Source organism: Macrotis lagotis, chromosome X (assembly GCF_037893015.1).
Source record: "Macrotis lagotis isolate mMagLag1 chromosome X, bilby.v1.9.chrom.fasta, whole genome shotgun sequence".
In the NCBI taxonomy this organism is placed as follows: Eukaryota; Metazoa; Chordata; class Mammalia; order Peramelemorphia; family Peramelidae; genus Macrotis; species Macrotis lagotis.
This window is the reverse complement of record NC_133666.1, coordinates 630,280,057-630,306,678: the sequence shown is the minus strand read 5'-3', so window position 1 is coordinate 630,306,678 and position 26,622 is coordinate 630,280,057. Positions and strand designations below refer to the sequence as shown.

Here is a 26,622-nt window from a genome sequence, read left to right as displayed (position 1 = left end):
GTTTGACAGACCAGTGGGATAGCTTGGAGAGGAATGTGTTGAGTTTATCACACACTTAAAAAAAGAAAACAAACTATTAGTCTGGAAAGACTTGCATGAAATGATACTGAGTGAAGTGAGCAGAACCAGAGGAATATTGTACACACTAACAGCAATATGGGGTGATGATCAATTATGGTGGGCTTGTTCATTTCATTGATACAATAATCAAAGACAATTCTAAAAGACTCATGATGGAAAATACCATCCATAGCCAAAGAAGGAACTATGGAGTTTAAATGATATAAGTTTAAAGCTTACTATCTTCAATTTTAAATGTCTTATATATTAATTTTTTCACTCTTTTTCTTGTTTTGATTTGATTTTTTTCACATGATTAATACAGATTTATGTTTAACAGTTTTATACACACACACACATATATAACATATAGAATTGCTTTCTGTCAAGGGGAAGGGGGAGGAAGAAAAATGTGAAATTCAAAATCTTGCCAAAAAATGATTGAAAACTATCATTGTATATAATTGGAAAAATAAATAAATAAATTATATAAAAGGAAAAAAAAGAAAGCAAATTGTACATAATAGAGATTCATTGTTTTATAAAATTATGTTTTGCTGCTCTACTTTGTATAGGCAAATGTTGTCTTGGGGCAGGGGAGGGGTTGTTTGGTAAATTCAAAATTAAAAAAAAAAACGTTTAATTGAAATAAGAAATACCTTGTATTTTGATGGTCATTTAGAAGTCCTTTGAGGGCATCTAGGTGGTGTTAGTGGATAGAGAACCAGTCCTGGAGTTAAGAGGATCTAAATACAAATCTCACTTAGCTGTGTGATCTTAGACAAATCACTTAACCCCATCACCTTGCAAAACAAACAAACAAACAAAAAAAAGAAACACAAAAAACAAACCCCCCAAAAGGTAGAAGTCCTTTGAATATGATAATTAGAAAATTACATTTGACCTTTAAAGTTTCTGCTTATAGCTTAAAAAACTATGTGAATCTCACAAATTTATATATGAGGCTATCTTCACAAAATATTTTGTCCTATCTCATCAAACAGGAAGCATTTTACTAAGAGCTAATTTGATACTAACTTTATCCAGATTTCTTAACTTTTTCTTTTGCAGCAATGAATTTGCAGCGCCACTTGAGAACACAAAGAGTATATAGCATTGAATTCTTCTTAGAAGGCAGAGTAGTTCTTAACAACTGGAACTATTTGAAATATAATAAAGCTGTGAAATGGGTTGCCTATGATATATTCAAATGTTGAATTTGGAGATTTGTTTCCTGGAAATCTGAACTCTGAGTGAGCCCTAAAGTTTGTCATATATTCTCTTACAGCTGTCAACCAAAACCAATTTCTATTGGTATTGTTATTAGAAGATGATAGGATCCTGCTTTAGTTGTGAACATTTGAAGCCTGCTATGTGAGGCGGAAATGCCTGTAACTGTAAAATTTACCTTATTTATTGTTTATGATGTCAAGTCAACAGGCATTTATTTATTCAGTCAGTTCTTATTATGAGCCAGAAACTATGTTAAATGTCAGAAATATAGATCCATGGAGAAAGAAAATCACTGATTTCAATGTACTTATAACATATTAAAGGGAGGCAAAAAGGGTTAGGGGGAAGACAGTACCAAATCTGGGGTATTATAGAAAAAATTGGAAAGTCAGAGTGGAGCCAGAGATGAAGGAAGTCATTTTGTCCCTGGTTTAAAAAAAAAAGTTTACATCAACAAATCAATCTACTGATTGATCTTTTTTGAGAATGAAGACTGCCACCCCCAACCCACTAAGAAGGGGTTCTGTATGAGGTCTCTGTGCAGAGAGAAGGACTTCCAGTGCAAGGGTTGTGAATTAAAACTTTGTCATACATATTCTTACATGTATGCAGTGAATTGATTTTCTTTTCTTTTTTTTTTAAGGTTTTTGCTAGGCAATGGGGTTAAGTGGCTTGCCCAGGGTCACACAGCTAGGTAATTATTAAGTGGCTGAGACCAGATTTGAACACAGGTACTCCTGACTCCAGGGCCTGTGCTCTATCTACTGTGCCACCTAGCCACCCCTGTGAATTGATTTCTTGCCAAGACTAATCTCTTCACATGTATCCTTGGACCCATCTTCTCCAGGTAGTTGACCCCTCTCAATCATTCTTTCTCTATTTCACATCTACAGTTTCTCTTGAACTACTGGTCCCTCTCTACTTTATCCAAGCATGCCCAAGTCTCCCCCATTTTCCCCTGTAGGGGTATTCCAGGGCTCTGTCCTTGGCTCTTTTCTATTTCTTTCTCTGATCAAGTTTCTTGAGTTCAACCTTTATCTCAATGAAAATGATTTTTCCAGCCCTTGCCTCTCTCCTGAGCTTCAGTTTTGCATCATCAGTTGTCTAGAGGACCTTTTGCACTGGTTGCCCCAGAGATATCTCGAAATCACTATGTCAGGGTGGCTAGGCTACTCAGTGGATAGAGCACCAGCCCTGGAGTTAGGAGGACCTGAGTTCAAATCCAGTCTCAGATATTTACTAGCCCTGATTGCCTCCCTTCCCCTCCCCCCCAAAAAACCAATATGTCCAAAATGGAATTATCTCTCTTCCAGTACCCCCCCCAAAAAAAACCCCCACCCAAATCCTAATTTCCCCATGTCTATGGAGGCAGCCAGAAGATTCAGTGTTGGGCCTAGAGTCACAAAGACCTGAGTTCAAATTTGACTTGAGTAGCTTAGTAGCTGTGTTACCCTGGGCATGTCACTTAATTTCTATCTGTCCTACATTCTTCAGTTGTAAAGTAGGGATCATAACAGCCTCTATCTCATGGGGTTCAAATGATACAATATTTGCAATGTATTAGCACACTATCTGAGGTCACATTGTAGGAGTTTAATAAAGTTTATTCCACCCTGACTTGCCATTGAAGGCAGTGTTAGTCTTCCTTTCTCCTAAGCTCATAACTTTGACATTCTCGACTCCTTACCTTTCTTGCCTCTCATATCCAATCAGTTGTCAGATCTTGCCAAGTCTATCTCTACTACCTGGCACATCCGTCTTCTTGTCACTACTCATGTAGATACCACCTTAGTCCTAAAATTATCAACTTCTGTTTAGATTATTAAAATGACTTCCTCATTGGTCTCCCTACCTCAAGTTTTTCCCCACTTCAATCCGTTCTCCACACAGAGAACAAAGGAATTTTTCTTATATGCAGATCTAGCCATGTCTCACCCTTACTTAAATATTTACTTGGTTTTTTGTTTTGTTTTTGGTGAGGCAATTGGGGTTAAGTGACTTCTCCAAGATCACACAACTAGTTAAGTGTCAAATGTCTGAGGTCTGATTTGAACTCAGATCCTCCTGCCTTCAGGGCTGGTTTTCCATTTACTTTGCCACTGAGTTGCCCCTAATCCTTTTTTAATAAGTTCCAGCAATTCCTTATTGCCTCTAGGATGAAATATAATCTTCTCTGACTTTTAAAGTCCTTTTCCTACAAGCCCCCATCTATTTTTCCAACATCATTGTATATTACTCCTCTTTCTTCCCTCTACCATTAAATATGACTGACTTCTTCATTCCTCACTATCCCTCAACTCTGTGCCTTTACTGATCCCCAAACCTAGAATGTTTTCCCTCCTCACTTCCGAGAATTTCTCAATTTCTTCAAAGTTCTGCTGAATTTTTACCTTCTACATAAAGCCTTTCCTCATCTCCCCAAATGCTAAAACCCTTCATCCAGAACTATTTTGGGGTGTGTATCATGTAACATTTTGCACATATTGTTCAGGAGGTAGATGAAGTGGATGAAGCCCACAGAGTCAAAAGCTAGGGTAGAACTCAAGAACTCCAAAGTGTAATAATACTTCACCTCTCTCCTTCCCTTCTTCTCCTCTTCTCGCTGCCTCTTTCTCCCTTTTTAATCCCTCTCTTCTTTCTCTCTCTTTCTCCCTTCACTTTCTTCTTTCTTTTCCCATTCTTCTTTTTCCTTTCTCTCCCTTTTTTCACCTCTCCCTCTTTTTTCCCCTTCATTCTCCATCACTCTCCTCTCTTCCTTCCTTCCTTTCTTCTCTTCTCTCTCTCTAGCTAGTGAAGGAATAATAAATCTAGAAAGTAGTTATGATTTCTAAATAAGGAATGAGATCCAGAGATCCAATTTATGGTTTTTCATAACAGATTATAAATCATCTTCTCTTGTCTTTATTTCTTCCTCTTATAATCTTGGACCAGTGTAGAACGAGGTCAAAGTCAGCCCTACAAAGTTGGTGAGTTTCCAGGCAAAGCCCATTGTTTGAGCACTGTGGGCGAGGACTGCCCAAGGTCAGCTTCTACACTCAGCTGAATACTGGATGCTAGATTGTGTTTTTTTCAGATCAGTTTTTCCCCCCTTCTCCTGAAAGAATCACATAAGTTATGCTAGTCCTCTAAAATAACATTACTTCAAAGAAGACCTACAAGGACAGAAGAGGGAGGGCTAACAGAACAGTGAATAGGGAGGGCTAGGAGCTGATCATGGCAACCACAGCAGCCAGGGAATTTCTGACTGCAAAAAATAGAAAGAGACTTCTTGGTTAAATATGGGGTGGGGGTGGGTGGTAATTCATCAGCACCTGCTTCCTCAGCTGGGAGCCCTGGAGAAGGGAAGTATCTCTAAGGGGTCAGCTTCAGACCTAATTTTGATTGGCTGTAGAGATATTCAAAATGGTTTGTCAAGACCTAACTGTAGTTCCTTTGTTTGCTTTTGTGAGATCTCTGTGACTGCTCATGGTATCTGGTAAAAGGAAAATAATCTCTAATCTTGGGAGTTTTGAAAGGTCTGTAAAATAAATCTGAAAAGCATTGAAGACCCAACATTTTTACTGCACATGACCTGAATCTACAGAAAGATAAAATTAAATGAAATAATGATAATAGTTAAGATTTGTGCTGAAACTAAACTGCAATGGCCAAATGATTTGTCCATAATAGCTTGTCATCTATTGAAAAACACACCCCTTCAACATAAAGTCCTAATGGGGCAGCCAGTTCTCTAGCCCCACAGTTGGTTGGTGACATTGGCTTGAGTAACTGTAGATATTGTTGAACTGTGCCAAAGATTTCCATATATAGGTATAAGCAACCTCTCCCAAAGAACCAGAGGTACGCTGCCATCTCCAGCAAACTGGAAGCTGGGCTTGTATAGAAATCCATTAGTAGAAGGCTTCCCTGAAGTCCTGCTATATGGGATTCCTCATCACTAACACTGCACAAAGGTACCAAGACCCTCTCATGTGCCTCCGGTCTTCACACTGTAAAAGGACGTTGGCTCCACTAGTCCAACTGACAAATATTCGGCTTGTTTAGAAATCTGCTGCTGCTTCGTGGCAAGCCAGATATTGACTGTCAGGGACTGTTTAAGTCTATTGGTAAATGTATGTTGTCTGCAGATGAACAAGATTTGCCACCATTCCCCTGTCCCCCAAATAAAGAGGAGGGGTTTGGGGCTATGTTGTCATGAGTTTTCTTGGCAATTTGGCAAACTAGGCTCTTTTTCAGGATAAATAATTGAAGAAAATGCTGAATTTCAAATAGAGGTTAGTCAAAATAAGGGTGGGACCATTTCTCTGAAGAGGAGTGAAGGAGTAGGTCATGGGAATTGAATAGATGGAAGAATTGGGAGGTTAAAATTTTTGAAGGAATATCAACTTAAATGTTGAAGTCTTTCAGTATAAGAATAGGCGTTGGGATAGCAAGAGCTTATGAAACAGGAATTAATTAAACTCCTTGAGGAACCAGGTAGAATGTCTGGGGGGGGCTAGTAGATAATTAACATGACATGGATTTCATGATAAAATCTGGACTCACAGAAGATCTTGACTGAAGGCTGCAGGGGAAACACTGGACATGGCAATAGGAAGCAAAGACTAACCCATGAAGATCAGGGTATGGGAAGGGGTATAAGTCATACCAAGAAGAATGAATAAGAAGCCAGTGTCTTCTAGGGGAAGCAAGGTATCCATAAATACCAGGTGATAAGAAGGTTCAAAATGATGGAAAGTAGATATTAAATACATCCTATTTAACTACTCTGTGTACATATGTATATCTTAAACATTCCCCAAAGGACTGAGTAGAGGAACATTGGGGAATTTTCTACACACTAGCAGGCTGGTCTCCAAGGCTACACCATCATAACCTACTATTATTGTATTATACTCTTTCTTACTTGGACATCATTTTCTGAAAGGAAGCAGATAAAGGACATTTGTGTGAGAAACACTGAGAAAAGCAGCCTCTCGTACTTAAGCAGAAATAGACAATACTGAGATCTGAGAGAAAGCATCTTACTAAAGAAAGGACTTACTGAAGATATTGATAATCCAAGTGTTGTTCCCTAGCAACTCATTTACATAAGACCATTGGGTGCATTTTGAGGTTTATAACTTGAATGCTGATAACTAGGCATATTTGGTAACTTTGGGACAATTGTACATTTCCTGTCTGAGGTGAGTCTGAGAGAAATGTGCATTTTGGTTTCTCACTGTATGGTAGAGATGTCACTTCAACACTAGAAAATCCTACTTTGAGGCAAGATTCAGTCAAGAAGAGGGGAGGAAAATGGAGAGAGAGTGGGGGAGAGGAGAGGGACTAAGGACTAGGTGGAGGGGCAATGGATAAGGGGGAGGGAATAGGGACTGGGGGGGGGAGAGAAAAAGGGAGGAAGGAAGATTGACTCTCATTTTGGAGTATTTCATCATCAATGAATTGCTTCCACCTGAGCCCAAGTGAGCAAAAGGAAGTGCTACATGCTATTGGGAGCTGATCTGATTGGAGGAAGGCTCTGCTTTTGAAAGTTGATTGGAGAAGAGAGGACTTTTCAACTATTTGAAGGACTAGCTAGGAAAAGGAAAGACTAAAACAAGTTCTGACGTTGATTCTCACCTGCACACAGTGTCAGGACCAGGAAACCCCTCTGAGCCAAGGTGAGAGAGCTGACCCAAATAGTTTCTCAGATCCTAGGCTTAAGAGAACTACTTTTGGGGGCGGGTAGGTGGCACAGTGGATAGAGCACTGGCCTTGGAGTCAGGAATCCTGAGTTCAAATCCAGCCTCGGACACTTAATAATTACCTAGCTGTGTGGCCTTGGGCAAGCCACTTAACCCCATTCTCTGGAAAAAAAATAGGAAAAAAGAGAACTACCTTTGTTGAAAAATAAAATAACACTGCTCAATGTTAGCTAAGAACCAACCTGAATAATTATGTGAACCCTAGACTCCAGTACAAAGGTGTGATTAGTCCTGGGCATGAATCAGAGGAGGAGGAATTGTATCCAGTGACATTCCCAATTTGAAGCTGAGGAGCATTCAGGCAGCCTCTCAGGTTGGAGGCAGCTACTGTGCTGAAATAAGAATCTAGAGCTAAAGGCAATTTCTCAGCTATGGACCTAGAAAGTGACTGCCCAAGACAGAGACAGAATCATTGGGAAGGTGAGCAGGAGGTTCAGGTCCATGATGAATTGTAGCTTGCCCGAAAGGTGGAGGCTGGAGGGTTCCAACCTATATCATAAAAGGCTGGTCGTTGCTGTGGCTGGCTCAGAACATAAATTCTTGCCTGGTCAGCCTCTCCTTCCTGAAAAATAGACCAAGGGATAGAAGATTGGGAGCATCTTGCTATGCTTTTTCCACAATCACTCATCATCTTATATTGATGGCACTTAAGCCCTCTCAGGAAAATCAGTAATGGCTGAGAGAGGAAGAAGGGATGAAGTGGTTTTCTCTATGGGTTAGACAGTTCAGGGAGGTGATAGCTCACTTCCATTATGCCTTACTTCTTTTAAGTTTTTTTTTTGTTGTTTTTTGGGTTTTTTTTTTTTTTTTTGGCAAGGGAATGGGGTTAAGTGGCTTGCCCAAGGCCACACAGCTAGGTAATTATTAAGTGTCTGAGGCTGGATTTGAACTCAGGTACCTGACTCCAGGGCTGGTACTCTATCCACTGCACCACCCAGCAACCCCTATGCCTTACTTCTAAGATCAAAGTACTCCCTCATGTAGAATCCCTTTTCTTTTCCAGGTTGGAAGCCTGTATCCCTGGCATCTGGGCAAGGATTAGTTTATCTACATTCACCCCAACCTTCTTTCCAATATTCCCTAACTTATATGGGTGTAAACTCCAAGAAGGGATTTAGCCCCTGCAATCCTCCTTACTCCTCATTGAGCCTAGAATTGAGAGGCAATCTGTGGCTATCTAAAATTCAAGGTGAAAGTTATCCTTGAGTAATTTGGAACTATACCCAAAGGACAATAGAGTTGTGCGTACACTTTGATCCCACAAGACCACTGGGTCTGTCCTAAAGAGATAATAAAAATGGAAGAAAGACCCACATGTACAAGGAATACAGTGGCTCTTTTCAAAAAGATTTCAAAAAATTGGGAAATTGAGGGAATCGCCATCAATTGAGGAATGGTTGAACAAATTGTGGAATATGAAAGTGATGGAGTTACTATTGTTCTGCCAAGAAATGAGCAAGTGGATTTTAGAAAAGCCTGGAAAGACTTGCATGAACTGATGCTTAGTGAAGTAAGGAGAACCAGAACAATATACATATCAACAGCAACATTGTATGATGATCAATTATGATGGAATTAGTTCCTCTCAGCAGTTCAGTGATCAGAGACAATGCTAAAAGACTTGTGGAATCTGAATGGTGACCAAAGCATACCATTTTCCCTTTTCAAAAAGTGTTCTCACAATTTGAGATGGAAATAAAATTAAGGTAGAAAGACAAACGTCAATGAGGTTTCTCCCTGTCATTAACCTATCCCTTATCCCACTAGAAATCACTCCTTTACTGATTCTTCTCAAGGGAGAATGTGAGTTCAGGAACCCCAGTTCTTTGAAAGAGAAAAGTAAATATCTGGGGAGAGGAAAGGGGTGGGACAGAAAGTCCACATGTTCAACAGATGATAGGAAATCCCTCCTCAAGCTTTCCTAGATTCCAGGCTCCAAATTGAGCAGGGGGATTAAAGCTTCATGCCCCTGTCTCCGGGCCTGGCTGTTCCAACATCCAAACAGGAAACACCCCATCAGAGTCCCATATTTTCCCTTCATTACTGAGCTACGAATGACACCAGGGAACTTGGTGCTCTTCCACAGCTGTCTGAGGGAGAAGGCAGAGGGAGGCTGGGGAAGCCCTCTAGCCTTCCCGGATCCCAGTAACTACTCAGAGAACCAAGTTATCCAACCCAAGCCCTGAAATCGTGACCTGTGCTAAGGGGTGGTGGGGTGATGGTGTGACACGGGGTTCAGAAGAGCCCACCTCCTCCTGGAAGTTCCCATAAAAGGTGTAGGTGAGGAGGTAGGAAACAGGAGAGACCTGGGAATGCCAGGCATTTTCCAGGAATTAGCTTGACATCCCAGACATTCCCAGCAGCAGCCAAGTACAGTGTGGGGAGAGGAAGGGACAAGGCAGAAAGGAAAGTTTCCACACCCGGGGCAGCTCAAGACTAAATCCCTTTTAGGATTTATCCATACAGGAATGGGGGGGAGGCACTAGATTTAAAAGTCACAAGGTCTGAGCTCTGTTCACTGGATGACACCAGGTCAGTCCCTTTCCCTCTGTGGGTCTCAGGTTCCCTATCTTAAGAGTCAGGGATGTGGATGGTCTCAGGCCACTCTGGTTCCAGAATCCATAATCTTGAGAGTCCTGGTTTCCCCAACCCAAGAAGTCACACTGAGCCAGAGAGAAAAGCCCCAAATAACTTTTATTCCCCCCGTGACAGGGAGGGTCTGGGGAATATCCTGTGTCCAGTCTGAGCCCTGTGGTCCACGCTGCACCTGGGCTTCATTCCTTGAGGGAAAAGTGCATCTTGTCATTGATCATCTTGCACTCGGGGTTAAGGCGCTTCAAGATCTGGGCCAGAACATTGACTGTCTGGTCGCTGCTCAGCCCTGTTTTCTTGGTCTGGAACTTCTTCAGCAGATCTTTGGTGGTCATGGGCTTTCTGGTCAGATAGCGTCTCACTGCATCCTCTGTCACCTGCACGTCCCTGTGGGAAGGAACACCAGCATCAGGGGCCGAGGTTCTTGGGCCAGACTCGGCTCCCAGGCTCCCAGATATCACCCCTCACTCACCCACTGCTGGGTGTGGATTTCCCTGAGATGCTCTGAGGTCCGGCATCTAAGCGCAGGTGCTTGGCCGCAGGTGTATCACTGGGTCCAGTCTGGCGCTTCCCTGCAGGAAACCATCAAAACCAATGTCAAAACTGGAGGGCTCTCTCAAAGGTCAGGCTGGTTCAGGGCTGAACAAGAATCCCCTCTTCGGGCTTCTGACTCCTCCCTGAAGACTAAGTGGAATTCCAGGGTCAAGGTTCTAATGCTACAGGGGGCAACTTGGTAGTGCAGTAGATAGAGTACCAGGGAGGGAATTCCAGGAAGCACCTGGAGTCAGGAGAACCCGAGTTCAAATCCAGACATTTAATAACTGCCTGACTGTGTGACCTTGGGGAAGTCACTTAAAGCCCATTGCCTTAAATACATATTTAAAAAGATTTCAATGCTAGCCCTGCCACTTACAGAGCCTCCCTGGGCCCCAGGTTTCCTCATCTGTACCTGGTTCTTGTATGTTTCCATGCAACATCCAGGTCATCTTCCTCCCACAATATGTTCTCCACAAAATGTGGCCCCACAACTAACCACAATATTGCAATGGCAGAGAACAGTGGGGCTATTCCCCTCCTCAGGTCTGGGCCCCTGCACTCCCAGAGCAGCATAAAATGAGTTCCCTGGGTAATTTTGGGCCTCTCCCTTGCTCCTCCTGGGTCTCAACCTCTGCCCTCAGGTGAGGAAAACAGAAATTGCCCCAAGAGAAAAACTGGGAAAGAGCTTTGAAAAGGGGAAATTCAGGTGTCAAGAAGCCTGCTGGGGGTGGCTAGGTGGTACAATGGATAGAGCACCAGCCCTGGAGTCAGGAGTACCTGAGTTCAAATCTGACCTCAGACACTTAATAATTACCTAGCTGTGTGGCCTTGGGCAAGCCACTTAACCTCATTGCCTTGCAAAAACTAAAAAAACTAAAAAAACCCAAAAAACAAAAAAAAAAAAAAAACCCCTGCCGAGATTATCAGAAGAGACAAAAGATAGCAGGACCAGCCCCCTGTAGGGACACAGGCTTGTGAGTGGAAGGGAAGAGGTCTCGACCCCATCTCACCTTGCTCCAGTTTGTTGGCAGCTCCCCAAAGGGTGGAAGATGTGCTCCCACTCTCCACACTGGGGGTACTTGGGCGGCTGTCTCCCCTGGAGCTGCTGCCTGAGGCCTTCCGTTCCCTCTTGGGGGGGGTGTCTTTTTCTTCTGCAGAAATGATATGGGGAAGGGGAAAGGAAGCCAAGGGAAAAGAAAGACAAGGCAGCCTTTCCCTGGGGAGAGAGGGGGTGAGTTCCTGAGTCCGGGTCCCACTGGGTCATACTCACGGTCATGAAAAGGGCCGAGGAAGCCTCGTTGTCAATGTCACTCTCCTCCAAGGTGTCTGACTCCTCACTGCTGTCTCCTTAGGGGTCAAAGAACAGTCTGAGCCTGGCACCCCCATCCCTGGGGCTCCTTTGCCCTCCCCATCCCAAAGTTCCCTCTTCCCTTTAGTCCCCAATATACACTGTTTTTGCTAGGCTGCACATTGGCAGAAGTATGTCTCACCTGGGTTCTGCCCTCAGGGAGCTAGTCCAGGGCAGACACCAGACTCTGGCATGGAAAGTATCAACAGCCATCTTCACTGCTGCTAAGAATTAACCTCTCACTGTGTGGAATGAGCCCACTGCCACTGCTCCCCCCAGACAGTACAAAGCTGGGGCAGTAGAGAGGAGGCAGAGATGGGCCAGGAGCTGGGCCTTCAAAGACAAGACTGGGAGCAAGGGGCATTTTCCCAAGCAGCTCAGGGCAGAGTGGAGAGGATGGGCTGGGAGACCCCATCACTCACAGAGGGTCTCAGGCTGGAGAGAGGCAGCTTGGAAGGTCAGGAAAATTCCCTCCCCTCCCCATCACACTCACCTTTCCTCTTCTTCTTCTCCTGGGGGGTGGGTGCCTTCTTATCTTCCTCCTCTTTCTCCTCCTCCTCTGGTGGTTTTTCCTCCTCACTCTCTTCACTGCTTTCACTTTCTTCATCAATGCCTGAGAGAGAAGCAAGAGTTCTCTAGTAGGCCAGTGACCTCAGCCCCATCTGACCAGACCCTCCTTTCCTGCCCACATCTACTCCAGCCTGCCTCCCTCTCTCTATTATAACTTATTATTTTTTTTAGTTTTTTTTTGCAAGGCAAATGGGGTTAAGTGGCTTGCCCAAGGCCACACAGCTAGGTAATTATTAAGTGTCTGAGACCGGATTTGAACCCAGGTACTCCTGACTCCAGGGCTGGTGCTTTATCTACTACGCCACCTAGCCGCCCCTTATTATTTTTTTAAAAAATCTCCCAATTGCTTTTATGAGTTTTCCCAGGTTTGTAAGCTTCAAGTCACATTCCACTCTCTCCTTTCCCTGGCCACTCAAATCTACTATTATCGAGTCTGGTCTATTCTACCTCTGTTTCTGTTCTCCACTCCTAATTCACACCCTCAGCCTTTCTCACTGGACCACTGCAATAGCCTCCTCATTGGTCTCCTTGCCTCCAACTCTCCTCTCTCCTAACATCCTCAAAAGTTTAGAGAACTGTCAAATTTCTATTGCTAAATCACAGCAATAACTGTGTCATTCTCTTGACTCGAGAAGTTTCAGGGATTTTCAAAAACCCAAGCTCTGGTTTGTCCCTTCTCCATCCAGTCCCCACCTACATTTCTATAGCTATGTCACAGGCTGCCCATCAAAAGCTCTATGGCTCATATAAGCTGGTCTATTTACTGTTCTTTACCCCCAACAGCTGAGGCTTTGCCTGGAACCCTCCTCTTCTTGACCTTCACCTCTAGGGATGACCAGCTCTGTTCAACAGACTCATGATCCTTTCCATTTGACACCTTTTCTAGTCAGAGTTATTATCATTTTCAACTCCCTCCCTCCAGTCTCTTCTCCCTAAAGTTATTTCCAATCTCCTTTCTACCTCTCTCAGTACATGTTATCCCTCTGCTCCCAAGAAGAATGTAAGCTCCTTGATGGTGGGGGCTTCTGAACAAAAGGCTTCTCTTTCTCTCAACAAAAGCCTTCTCAATGGACACTTGATCAATATTGGCTGAACTGAAGTAAGAGAGAGGTCCTGCTCTTAGGCAGGGACACACCCACCTTTAGGGCCTTCCTCTTTTTTTTCCAGGTTTTTGCAAGGCAAATGGGGTTAAGTGGCTTGCCCAAGGCCACACAGCTAGGTAATTACTAAGTGTCTGAGGTCAGATTTGAACCATTTGACTCCAAGGCCAGTGCTCTATCCACTGGGCCACCTTGCCGCCCCTGGGCCTTCCTCCTCTTGCTGGACCACCTTGGGTTTCCCTACTACCTACTCCTCAGAGCTGCTGTAAGTCAAAGAACAGGCTGCAGGTGAGCAGATTGTGGCCTGGAGCTCCAAGTCTGTCTGAAAGGAATAGATGAGGTGGGCCTGTCCACCTTACCTGGAGCCATCTGACATGTCCACCTCTTGGCCCTCAAAGTCCCCATGATCACTGTCCTCAAAGGCCTCATCATCAGAGCCCTTCTTTTTGTTTTTTTGCCCACCCCAGCAGGAGGTGCTCTCTTCTTGGTCTTAGGGACCTTCTCTCCTGGAAGAGCAGAATGAGGTCAGGATCTACATTGTCCTGGTCCCTGATCCCTTACAGACACACTGCCCCTGACCCCCAGGCTCCCATCCTCACCTTCCTCCCCACTGTTGTTGTTGTCATCAGAGCTCCTCTCTAGGTCATCCTCCAGGTCATGGATTTGGAGCTCACTGGGCTTCTTGCAGTTTTTCTTCTCTTTATGCCCATCCTCATCTTCATCATGGTGCTGGTCTTTCAGCCTACGCTGCTGCATGATGCTGAAGTGGTTCAAGACTTTATTCCTCCTACAAAAAGGGTATGTATCATGTAGGGCTCCAGGATGGGCAGTCCCCTCATTCTGAAAGAAGTCTTCCCTGATTGACCATGACCAACTCAGATCTCTCTACCTTCCCCTTTGGTGTTCATTTCTACTTTCTTTCTCTCTCTCTCTGACAGCCATTAAGCAGTGGCAAGAGCCCTTCCTATGGAATTAGGAGAGCTAGGTATGATTCCCATTTGGGATATTTAATTAGATCCTTTGATCACAGACTTAGAATTGTAAGCAAGTATATAAAGGACATATACAAGATCTTTTTTAAATTTAAAAAAAATTTAAAATTTTTAATTTAAAGCAATGGGATTAAGTGACTTGCCCAAGGTCACACAGCTAGGCGATTAAGTGTCTGAGGTCACTTTTTTTTTACTTCTTTTTTTGTTACTTTTTTAGATTTTTCAAGGCAGTGGGGTTAAGTGGCTTGCCCAAGGCCACACAGCTAGGTAATTAAGTGTCTGATGCTGGATTTGAACTCAGGTACTCCTGACTCCAAGGCCACTGCTCTATCCACTGTGCCATCTAGCCGCCCATGAGGTCACATTTGAACTCAGGTCTTCCTGACTCCAGGGCCAGTGCTCTATCCACTGTCCCACCTAGCCTGCCCCCATATACAACATCTTAAAGGTAATAAGAAGCTCCAATTACTAATTCTATGACCTAGGGGAAACTCTGAGGCCTCCATTCTCTTTGTTGAACAAAAAAGATGAATGGGCCAAGGCCCAGAATGTGTAGATTAAATGGTAGATGGTACATAAAGGGATCAGAAGAAATCATCCCAGGACATGGCAATCTCATTAGAGAGGCACCAGACTAGCATCACATAAAGGCTGAAGGAGGGGGGGGTAATACCTGAAGACCTGGAGCTAACCTTCATCTTCGCTGGATAGACCTTGTATATCCCCAGAGATTCTCAGGCTTCCTCCACCACTTAGAACCTGCATTTCTCTCAGGGCAGGAGCTGCCATACCTTTCTTTGTGTCCCTAACCCTTATTCCAGTGTGAGCACTTTGCTTGTTGACTAACTGCTGCCTCCCTTCTCCCTCTGCTCACCTTTCCCACTCTTCCTCGGCCTCCTCTGCAGTAAGTGTCTGGTGCCAGGCCAGAGGAGTGAAATTGTACCAGTTGTGTACAAGGAAGGCTTCGAAGGCCCCATCAGGACACTGGGTGAAGATTATAGTAGGAGGTGTTTTCTGTCATACCACCCTTCTTGACTCCCTTGAATCTGCAGCAGGCAGGAGGAGAGAGGACAAAGCTCATCCCTCCTCTAAGGCCTGCTTCCTTCAGAAGGCCTGGCTGCAGTTTCACAGGGAGAGAGAAAACTGCCAGGTCTTTTACTCCTCTAAATCTCAAGGTAGTGACAGATTTATGAAATTGGCCTAGGATGGGGTCCAGAGTCTTGGGTCCTTGAGCCTGAGGCATACCAGGAGCTCCCTGGAATCTTTTCTGGTCTTTTATTTTCCACCCACCAAAGCCCAGGGAACATTCCTTTATACTACTTTTCCTCCCAGGAAGGACAAATATCAGCCCTGGGACAGGGCAGAGTCAGAGAAGCTTTCCAAAGGCCCACTCACCTCCTGCCTGTTTTTCCATTGACTTTGAGTAGCCAGGGCTGGTCCTCAGCCTTGAAGGCCTTGAGAATGATGCCACACTTCTTCCTTCTGGCCTCATCCTGGAGCTTTCAATTGAACTCACTGCCAGTCCCAGATTCTGGCATCTCTTCTTCCTGATAGATCTTCTTATTGCTCAGATCCCGTTCCATCTCGGCCTGACCTGGTAAGCAATGTTATCCCAGAGGCTCTTGCAAGGACTGTTGGCAGAACATCCTGCTTCACCTCCTCTAGAGTCCAGCTGAGTTGACTTGTCTGGCCTCATAATATTCACCTCCCTTGTCCAAAGTCATGTCCTGTCTTCTTCAAATCTTTCTTAAGAACTGACCCTGAGTGTTCTCTTCCACCATTTCTGCAGTCTAGTCCCTCCTTACACACTTTGGCAGGAAATTTTCTCAGTACTTTTCTTCTTTTATGTCCCATAAAGTATATGATAGGCTGAGCATACAATGGATGCCTAAGGTATACTAGAAAGACAGAGCTAGGAAGATACCCTTTGTTCTATGCATGCAGGCCTCACACACTGGCACTGGAGACTACCAACCCTCACCTTCTGATCCAACCTCAAAGCCTCCTTGCCCATTTTCTTGACGCTCCTGCCAAGTGTGAGAACATGAGACTTTTTACCTGGGTACCAGGTGGAGAAATTGACTTTGTCAGCTGCATTGAAAGCCATGATATTGTACCTCTTGAGGTTGTTCTTGCAGAAATACGTTAAGTTAGGAGATTAGGGAAGGCACAAAGTAGGAAAGAAGCTGGGGCTGGGATTTGAGCTTTGATGGATCTGATCTTGTCCTGTCCCACCCTTATTCCGACCCCTACCTGATCCTGACCCAAAATAACTCATATTCAGTCACAGTCTGGCTGCTGGTCCCCGAGAGAGAGAAAGAGAGAGAGGAGACACAGAGAGAGAGAGAGAGAGAGAGAGAGAGAGAGAGAGAGAGAGAGAGAGAGAGAGAGAGAAAGAGAGAGGAGACAGAGAGAGCGAGGAGACAGAGAGAGAAAGAGAGAGAGAGGAGACAGAGAGAGAGAGAGAGAGAGAGGGCTGCTGGTCCCCGAGAGAGAGAAAGAGAGAGAGGAGACACAGAGAGAGAGAGAGAGAAAGAGAGAGAGAGGAGACAGAGAGAGAGAGAGAGAGAGAGAGAGAGAGAGAGAGAGAGAGAGAGAGAGAGAGAGAGAGAGAGAGAGACGCAGAGAGAGAGAGAGAGAGAGAGAGAGAGACGCAGAGAGACGCAGAGAGAGAGAGAGAGAGAGAGAGACAGAGACAGAGAGAGAGAGAGAGAGGAGACAGAGAGAGAGAGAGAGAGAGAGGAGACAGAGACAGAGAGAGAGAGAGAGAGGAGACAGAGAGAGAGAGAGAGAGAGAGAGAGAGAGAGAGAGAGAGAGACAGAGAGGAGACAGAGAGAGAGAGAGAGAGACAGAGAGACAGAGAGGAGACAGACAGAGAGAGAGAGAGAGAGAGAGAGAGAGAGAGACAGAGAGGAGACAGAGAGAAAGGAGAGAGAGAGAGAGGAGACAGAGAGAGAGAGGAGGCAGAGAGAGAGGAGACAGAGAGAGAGAGAGAGGAGAGAGACAGAGAGAGAGGAGACAGAGAGAGGAGAGAGAGAGAGAGAGAGAGAGAGAGAGAGGAGACAGAGAGAGGAGACAGAGAGAGGAGAGAGAGAGAGAGGAGGGAGGGAGGGAGGGAGGGAGAGAGAGACAGACAGACAGACAGAGAGGAGACAGAGAGAGAAGAGACAGAGAGAGAGAGAGACAGAGAGGAGATAGAGAGAGAGAGGAGACAGAGAGACAGAGAGAGGAGACAAGAGAGAAAGGAGAGAGAGAGGAGGCAGAGAGAGAGAGAGGAGACAGAGAGAGAGGAGACAGAGAGAGGAGAGAGACAGAGAGAGAGAGGAGACAGAGAGAGAGAGAGAGAGAGGAGGGAGAGAGGGAGAGAGAGAGACAGAGAGAGAGGAGGGAGGGAGGGAGGGAGAGAGAGACAGAGAGGAGACAGAGAGAGAGAGGAGACAGAGAGAGGAGAGAGAGAGGAGAGAGAGAGAGAGAGAGAGAGAGGAGAGAGAGAGAGAGAGAGAGAGAGAGAGAGAGGAGAGAGAGAGAGAGACAGAGAGAGGAGAGAGAGAGAGAGAGAGAGAGAGAGAGAGAGATGGAGACAGAGAGAGAGGAGACAGAGAGACAGAGGAGATAGAGATAGAGACAGAGAGAGAGAGAGGGGAGAGAGAGAGAAGAGAGAGGAGAGAGAGAGAGAGAGACAGAGAGAGAGAGAAAGAAAGACAGGTCACAGAGAGAGAGAGAGGAGAGAGAGAGAGAGAGAGAGAGAAAGGGAGACAGAGAGAGAGACAGAGAAGAGACAGAGAGGAGATGGAGAGAGACAGAGGAGACAGAGAGGAGACAGAGAGAGAGAGGAGACAGAGAGAGAGACAGAGAAGAGAGACAGAGAGGAGATGGAGACAGAGACAGAGGAGAGAGAGAGGAGAGAGAGAGAGAGAGGAGACAGAGAGAGGAGACAGAGAGACAGAGGAGATAGAGATAGAGAGAGACAGAGAGAGAGAGAGGGGAGAGAGAGAGACAGAGAGGAGAGAGAGAGAGAGAGAGAGAGAGAGAGAGAGAGAGAGAGAGAGAGAGAGAGAGAGAGAGAGAGAGAAGGAGAGACAGGTCACAGAGAGAGAGACCGGTCAGAGAGAGAGAGAGAGAGAGAGGGTGAAATGGAGACAGAGAGAGAGACAGAGATAGAGAGGAAAGGAGATAGACAGAAGGAGAAAGAGAGAGAGAGAGAGAGAGAGGAGACAGAGAGAGGAGAGAGAGAGGAGAGAGAGAGAGAGAGAGGAGACAGAGAGAGGAGAGAGGGGGGGAAACAAATAAGAGAAACATTTTTAAATATAAGGTTGTACATGGTGACACATCCAACATTCAAAAACCTCGGAATACATAGGCAACACGCTTCTAAAAACAGGTACAGTGTTGCAAGCATCACACGGAGACAGACCTAGGGACACAGACCTCTGCATACACGAGAGAACACAGGCGGGGGTGACGGCTACAGACCCCCCTCTGCCTCCTCTACTCCCGCGTGCTTGCAGGCTAGGACGCTGCTCCGCTCACCAAGTTCATTTTGTGTGTACACACACACAGATACACACAGACAAGCACACGCACCGGCCGGCTCCCGGCCCAGACGCCCCGGTGCACGCGCCCCGCCCTCTGCCGCCCTTCACTCACCAGGGCCGTCATGGCCAGCCGCGAGGCGGCGACGCCCGTACACAGCTGCCCGGCTCCTGCCCGGCTCCCGCCCGGCGACCCTCGGAAGCCGCTCCGACAGCGGAGACCGGAGCTCCGGACCCGCGCTCCTCAGGGCCGGATCCGGAAGCGACCGCTCCGTCGTCATGACAACGGCCCGCCGCCGTGCGCCCCGCCGTGCGCCCGCCCCTGCCGCCGCCCCTCCCCCCCAGCCGGGAAGGACGCCTCAGAAGCGGGCCCCAGCTCTCAGAGGCTGCCACACGCCCGCCTGCCTCCTCTGGATCGCAGCGACTCTTGGCCCTTTCCCCCACCCGCCACCCTCGGGATGATTTCGAGAAGCCTTCGCGCGCCAGTCATTACTACAGACTCGGGGCTTCCCTCTTCCCGCGCGGTCATCCCGGCCATGCCCAGCGCGGAGCATTTTGGGAAACGTAGTCCTCGGTCCTCTCGGGCCCGTCGAAATCCCGGGGCACTCTGTGCGCAGGCGCGCAGGTTCCGTGCCGCCTCTTCCCCCCTGCCCCCATAGAAGGAACGGTGGCAGCCTCGTTACCACGGCAACGGAAGCCTGGTCTGACTCCCTAGGTCTGCCGCTTCTGGGAGCAACAGTTAACCGCATCTCCGAGTCCGCGCCCCCAGCGAGGCTCGGAGCGCGCCGAGGCGGGACGGGAGCCGCTCCGTCAGGGGCCCCGGCTGCTCGCGCCGCTTTGGGATCGCCCTTCGCGCTTGGGAAGGGGCTCCTTAGAGCGGGCCTGTTTTTTTTTTAGAAAAATTTTATTTATTTTGAGTTTGACAATTTCCCCCCATACTTCCCTCTGCCCACCCCCCCCCACAGATAGCACTCCCGTCAGTCTTTACATTGTTTCCATGTTGTACATTGATCCAAATTGAGTGTGATGAGAGAGAAATCATATCCTTAAGGAAGAAACAAAAAGTATAAGAAATAGCAAGATTACATAATAAGATAACGGTTTTTCCCCCTAAATTAAAGGTAATAGTCCTTGGACTTTGTTCGGACTCCATAGTTCTTTCTCTGGATACAGATAATGTTCTCCATCGCAGACAGCCCCAAATTCTCCCTGATTGTTGCATTGATGGAATGAGCAAGTCCTTCAAGGTTGATCATCGCCCCATGTTGCTGTTAGTGTGTATAGTGTTTTTCTGGTTCTGCTCATCTCACTCAGCATCAGTTCATGCAAATCCCTCCAGGCTTCCCTGAATTCCCGTCCCTCCTGGTTTCTAATAGAACAATAGTGTTCCATGACATACATATACCGCAGTTGGCTAAGCCATGCCCCAATTGAAGGACATTTACTTGATTTCCAATTCTTTGCCACCACAAACAGGGCTGCTATGAATATTTTTGTGCAAGTGATGTTTTTACCCTTTTTCACCATCTCTTCAGGGTATAGACCCAGTAGTGGTATTGCTGGCTCAAAGGGTATGCTCATTTTTGTTGCCCTTTGGGCGTAGTTCCGAATTTCTCTCCAGAAAGATTGGATGAGTTCACAGCTCCATCAGCAACATAATTGTGGCCCAGATTTCCCACATCCCTTCCAACAATGATCATTGTCCTTTCTGGTCATACTGGCCAGTCTGAGAGGTGTGAGGTGGATGCTTTAATTTGCATTTCTCTAATAAGTAATCATTTAGAGCAATTTTTCATATGACTATGGATCACTTTGATTTCCTCAGCTGTAATTGTCTTTGCCTATCCTTTGACCATTTGTCAATTGGAGAATGGCTTGTTTTTTGAATATTTGACTCAGTTTAGAGCAAGCTTTGATTGCTCTCCTTGCAGCTTCCACCCATTTATCTCTTTTGGGAGCTAAAGAGAACATGGCTAATCCATTTCCCAATTAACAGCCTTTCAGATACTAGAAAAGAGAGGTGTCCTGTCCCTTCAGAATCTTTTCTAGGTTAAAACCCCCATTTCTTGTCCCAATCCTCCACTATACCAGTTCCACTCTGGATCTAACTCATCACTATTTTTTCCTAAACTGTGATACCTAGATTGGCAGAATGGTCAGTCACCTCCCGCACCCCCTCCTGAAGTCTCTTTATACTCCCTAAAATTGAAAGTCAGTTTTTCAGATGAACTTATAGCCTTCCCCAATCTGTACTTGTCAAGTGAAATAGGATTTTTCACTTGTCATCAGTCAGCCAGGCAAATGTCTATTAAGTCCCTACTATGGGCCAATCACTTAACTGAACACTGGAGACCCCAAAAACCCAAAACACAATCCCAGCTCTTCAGGAGCTCACAGTGTGATGGGGAGACTACATGCAAACAACTATGTAAAAACAAGAGAAATGGGAAATATTAGAATTTAGAGGCACCAGGAAAGGCTTCCTTTCCTGATATCAAATTCAAACAGAAACAGGCACCACTAAAGTGTTCATAAGGATCCTTGCCAGGCTACATATTGACTTAGTTTTGAGATGTAATATCTCTATTCTAGTGTATTATAAATTTTGTTAAATATTTCCCAATTGTATTTTAATTGATTTTAATGACATTTTAATCCTACAACACTTGAGAGTTTGGGGCATACAAGACCTATGTGTTTGACATCTCTGCTGTAGAAGAAGAGATTCTAATTAGGAACTGAAGGAAGCCAGAGTAGGTATGAGGATGAATTGAATTCCAGATATGGAAGATGGCCAGTGAAAAGGAACAGAGTTCAGAGATGAAATGTCTTGTGTGAGGAATAGTAAGGAGTCCAGTGAGCAGGTCCATTGAGTACAAGGAATTTCAGTCCAGATGCTGTCTTGCTGTGTACTCCACCCCTACACACACACACACACACACACACACACACACACACACACACACACACACACACACACACACATATACATACACACATACAAACAACACACACTTCCAAAGATGTAATTCCTTATTTCCTTCTTCCATGTATACTTCTAATAGCCAGATACTTTTCCATTTTGACACAGAAAAAATATATTTACTTTTATTTTAAATATTACTTTTATTTATAAACAGTGTTAAGCAAAAGTATTTGATAATCTGGGTATACTGATTAATTAAATACTTCATTAGAGAGGGACTCCCAAATGGAATTAAGAATTTCCTCTAAGAAAGCTTGTATTTTTGTAGAAATAAATATGGAAAATTTAAAAACAATGAAGGGACAGTAATCATGGAATTGGAAAGTCTCTGAGTTACAAAAGATGAGTACCTTTCATGGAATACCTCATAGCTTTTGGACTTGCAGAGAACTTGAAGAATACCTATCCTGGATTCCCTTGGCAAATCTGTTTGCAAAAAAGGGCAGCTAGGTAGCACAGTGGATAGAGTACTGACCCTGAACTCAGGAGGACCTGAGTTCAAATGTGGCCTCTGACACTTAATATTTACTAGCTGTGTGACCTTGGACAAGTCACTTAACCTTACTGCCTTGTAAAAACCAAAAAAAGCAAAAGCAAAAATTGAATTTGAGGTCAGTAGGATGCTAGAGCTAGCCTGTGCTTTCATTGTAGAAGCTTCCATTTAGTTCAAATGGAAAAGGGGGCGGCTAGGTGGTGCAGTGGATAAAGCACCGGCCTTGGAGTCAGGAGTACCTGGGTTCAAATCCGGTCTCAGACACTTAATAATTACCTAGCTGTGTAGGCTTGGGCAAGCCACTTAACTCCATTTGCCTTGCAAAAACCTAAAAAACAAAACAAAACAAACGGAAAGGGCCAGCTTGCTTTGTCATTTGTGTGAATTGACAACTAAATAGACTGTTAGAGAAGAGAACTGTAAAGCCAGAGGAAGCAGATGAGTTTAGGGTGGAATGATGACCTCAGTGACTTGTAATAAAGCCCAGAGTTAAAACAGAATCTAGTTGCCATTGATCTGCATTAATCTCCAAGATTCAGATAGCTGTTGGACACAATTTGAAAAATGAAATATAAATGAAAAGCTGTCTCAGGACACTTGCTCTGGGAAGTCCAGTGGCTATTACTTAGCAATCCTCTTGGTCCATGGAAGCAAATAAGGAAATCATAGTTGTAGATGTTCATTTGAAGACAAAAGACCATAGAAAATTTGGTGAGAGATGGAGCTGTGGACAAAACCATGCCAGCTAGCATAATGTGCAGACTGTTGCCAGGAGACCACAAGAAGGGCAGTCTTCTATTATGACTGCAGAGAAGATAGTAATTTGTCGTTTGAATATACTCACAAGGAGAATCCAGCTTTTAGCTACAGAAGCTAAAGTCTATAGGTCTAGTCTGGGGAAAGAAGGTGGGACTCTCATGGAAGATACTTAAGGTCCTTCTGCTTCCTCTTTTACAAAAAGGAGAATTATATTTTCTCAGTGTCCTAGTCTGAAGCCCATGGTTGCACCTAAATGAAACAACCTAGTTAGTACTTATATTTTTTTTTTTAGTTTTTGCAAGGCAATGGGGTTAAGTGACTTGCCCAAGGCCACACAGCTAGGTAATTATTAAGTGTCTGAGGCCAGACTTGAACTCAGGTACTCCTGACTCCAGGGCTGGTGCTCTATCCACTGCACCACCTAGCCACCCCTTAGTACTTATATTTCAAGGAAGAAGTGTTCTGATCTAAAATCTTTTGTTATATCTTGTGAAAAGTTTAACCAGTTTCTAAGAGAAACTAAGAGTTCATGGAAGAACCCTAAACTGTAGAAGAAAGAATTAGAAGGTTCTGGGGGTCAAGGGCAAGAGCCTCTCTTGTCTAAGAACAGTATTCCTCCCATCCTAGACTGCATTGAATGGATTTAGGAAATTATTCCTCCGAATATGCTGAAATTAATCTAGTATTTTGTTTAAGTGACTCAAAATCTCTAAATTTTGTACCTTTATTTAATTTTGGTATTATTTAAATTTGATATTTGCCTTTGTTTCTTGAACCCTGTAAATTGTAAAGACTTTAGAGTCAGCTGGGGATGCAGTGGATACAGCACCAGTTCTGGAATCAGGAGGACCTGAATTCAAATCTTACCTCAGACACTTGACTCTTACTAGCTTACTAATGATCTTGGGCAAGTCACTTAACCCTGATTACCCTCCCCCCACCCCAAGCCGGACCATCTCCAGTCATCTTGATTCATATCTAGCCACTGGACTCAGATGGTTCTGCAGGAGAAAGTGAGGTTGGTGACTTACCACAGCACCCCCTCACTCAAATCCAATTAATGTGCTTGTCACAGCACCACTTCTCTGATGTTATGTTCTTCCTCGAAAATGAAGGACAAGAGGCAGCTAGGTGGTGCAGTGGATAGAGCACTGGCCTTGAAGTCAGGAGTAACTGAGTTCAAATCCGGCCTCAGACACTTAATAATTACCTAGCCGTGTGGCCTTGGGCAAGCCACTTAACCCCATTGCCTTGCTAAAAAATCTAAAAAAAAAAAATGAAGGACAAACATCAGGTTGTTAGGAAAAGATGATTTGGTTTAGGGAAATTTCCAAAACACAATAGATTGATTTCATTTCATCTGAATTTCTCTCTAAACAGAGTTGCTTGGATTTAGATGATTAGTAAGTTTGCTTCTGACAGATTGTATCAATATCACAGAGAACTGAATTTTTCTTCTTTATGTTGGACTCCCAAAATGAAGTGTGATTTTGGGTTCATCCCACTGGGACTCAAGGGCATGGACTTAGAGGACTGCTTGAAAAGTTGTGAGTTCTCTTCATCGAGGAAGTTAAAATGGAAACTGGATAAATGCTTGTCTGATGTTCCTTCTCAGAGGATTCCTTTCATGTATATGCTGAACTCAATGGCCCCTTTCCATCTCTTAAAATCTTGTGATTCTACCACTCCACACAAAAGTGATGGTAAAGACTGAGAGTGTAGAACACACTCCTGACTTGGACAGAATTGACTATGATTTCCTAATAACTGTAAGATATTTAATAAAAAATACTGGGACAAACCTTTAGAAGGTCTTGAACTCACTGAAAAATACTAACCATATCAGGGCTATATTACAGTGAACCTGAAGTTTAGAAAGAAACTTGTTGATGCCAATAGGAAAGTAAATATTTTGACTCTGAAATGTCCAAATCCTGGAAATAGGTTGGCAGTTCAACATTACTTTGAAGTAATTTCATTCTGTTGAAGATGCTGGCAGGATACTGCAGACAAGAAGTTGGAACTCAATACCTGTAATACCTGGACCATTCCAAAGTCTGCAAAGTTCTACTGTAAAACAGCAGGTGGTGTCAGTGAATACCCTAACCATAAAAATAAGTACTCAAGTTTCAACCAAAACTGCTGGGAAAACTAGAACACAGGCTGGCAAAAGTTAGGCTTAGACCATATACCTCTCACCCCATAATATAACAAGTTCCATATGGATATGGGACCTAGCTATAATAGGTCACATCAGTAACAAATTCAAAGATCAGGAAAGTAGATAATTTTTGCAACTGTGGCTAGGGGAAGAATTCTTGACTAAAGTCATGTAGAGAATTATAGGAGATAAAATGGGTAATTTTGATTATATAGTATTTTTTAAGTTCCATAACTTTTATGTGGATCTTTAAAGCTGGAAAAGTTTGCAGAAACAAAATCAATGGAGATGGAATAGAAAAAGTTAAGTGGGAAAAAGTTTTTGCAGCAAGTTTTTCTGATAAAGATCTATTATCCAAAATTTATAGGGAATGATGCAAATATATAAGAACAGGAACCATTTCCCAATAAGTGATCAAAGTATGTGATTAGGCAGTTCTCAACTAAACTATCAATACCCATAAGAAAAAATGCTTCAAATAAGTGATATTTAGAGAAATGCAAATTAAAATTACTGTAAGGTAGAACCTTACAGTAACAAAGATAACAAAAAATTAGAAAGGGGGAGGAGGGGGGGCAAGGTAGGTGGTGTAGTGGATAGAGCATAGGCCCTGGAGTCAAGAAGACAATTCATATCTGACCTCAGACAATTACTTAGCTGTATGATCTTGGGCAAGTTACTTACCCATTGCCTTTTAAAAACAAAACAAAAAAAAGTGTTGGAGTGACTACAGTAGAACAAGTATTCTAATGTACTTTTGGTGGAGTTATTTATTAAAGCAATATGGAAAATACCCAAAAAGCAAATTGCTGGTATCCTTTGATGCACGAATATCACTACTATCTCTATTCCTAAAGATATCAAAGAAAAGGAAAAGGATCTATAAAAAGAATTTACAATAGCATGTTATTGCCTAGTAGGAAATGATGAGAGAAGTTTCAGAGAAATTTGGGGGGAAAAGAGAGGGGAAATGTCAATGGTCTAATTGAGAGAAATGCAAAATTAGCCATAATTATTAAAGAGTGTGAGATGAACTCACCTATAAAACAGAAGAGAATAGCAAAATATATTGAAAATCAAACTCTTAATATGCTGGGAACCTACATTATGCTTAAGGGAACCATAAATAATGAAATAATATAAATTCTTAATATATGCTTTTTTTTTTTTTTTTAGTTTTTGCAAGGCAATGGGGTTAAGCGGCTTGCCCAAGGCCACACAGCTAGGTAATTATTAAGTGTCTGAGACCGGATTTGAACCCAGGTATTCCTGACTCCAAGGCCAGTGCTTTATCCACTATGCCACCTAGTTGCCCCTAATATATGCTTTAAATGGCAAAAGCATTTAAGTAGTTCAGAAAAAGGAAATCAAATTATGAGAAATAGTAAAACTTTAAAAAAGTTAATAGAATTTTAGAAAAAAATAGATCTATGGCAATTAATGACCAGGATGGAAAAGATTATACATATTTCTCTGCTATATACAAAAACTATATGCTTGGACATAAAAAA

At 44.0% G+C, this 26,622-nt stretch overlaps 1 pseudogene; it reads right to left on the bottom strand.

The window, feature by feature from the left end:
• Window positions 1-9,716: 9,716 nt before the first annotated feature.
• On the bottom strand, window positions 9,717-19,012 carry LOC141500527 (general transcription factor IIF subunit 1-like; annotated as a pseudogene).
• Window positions 19,013-26,622: the final 7,610 nt, after the last annotated feature.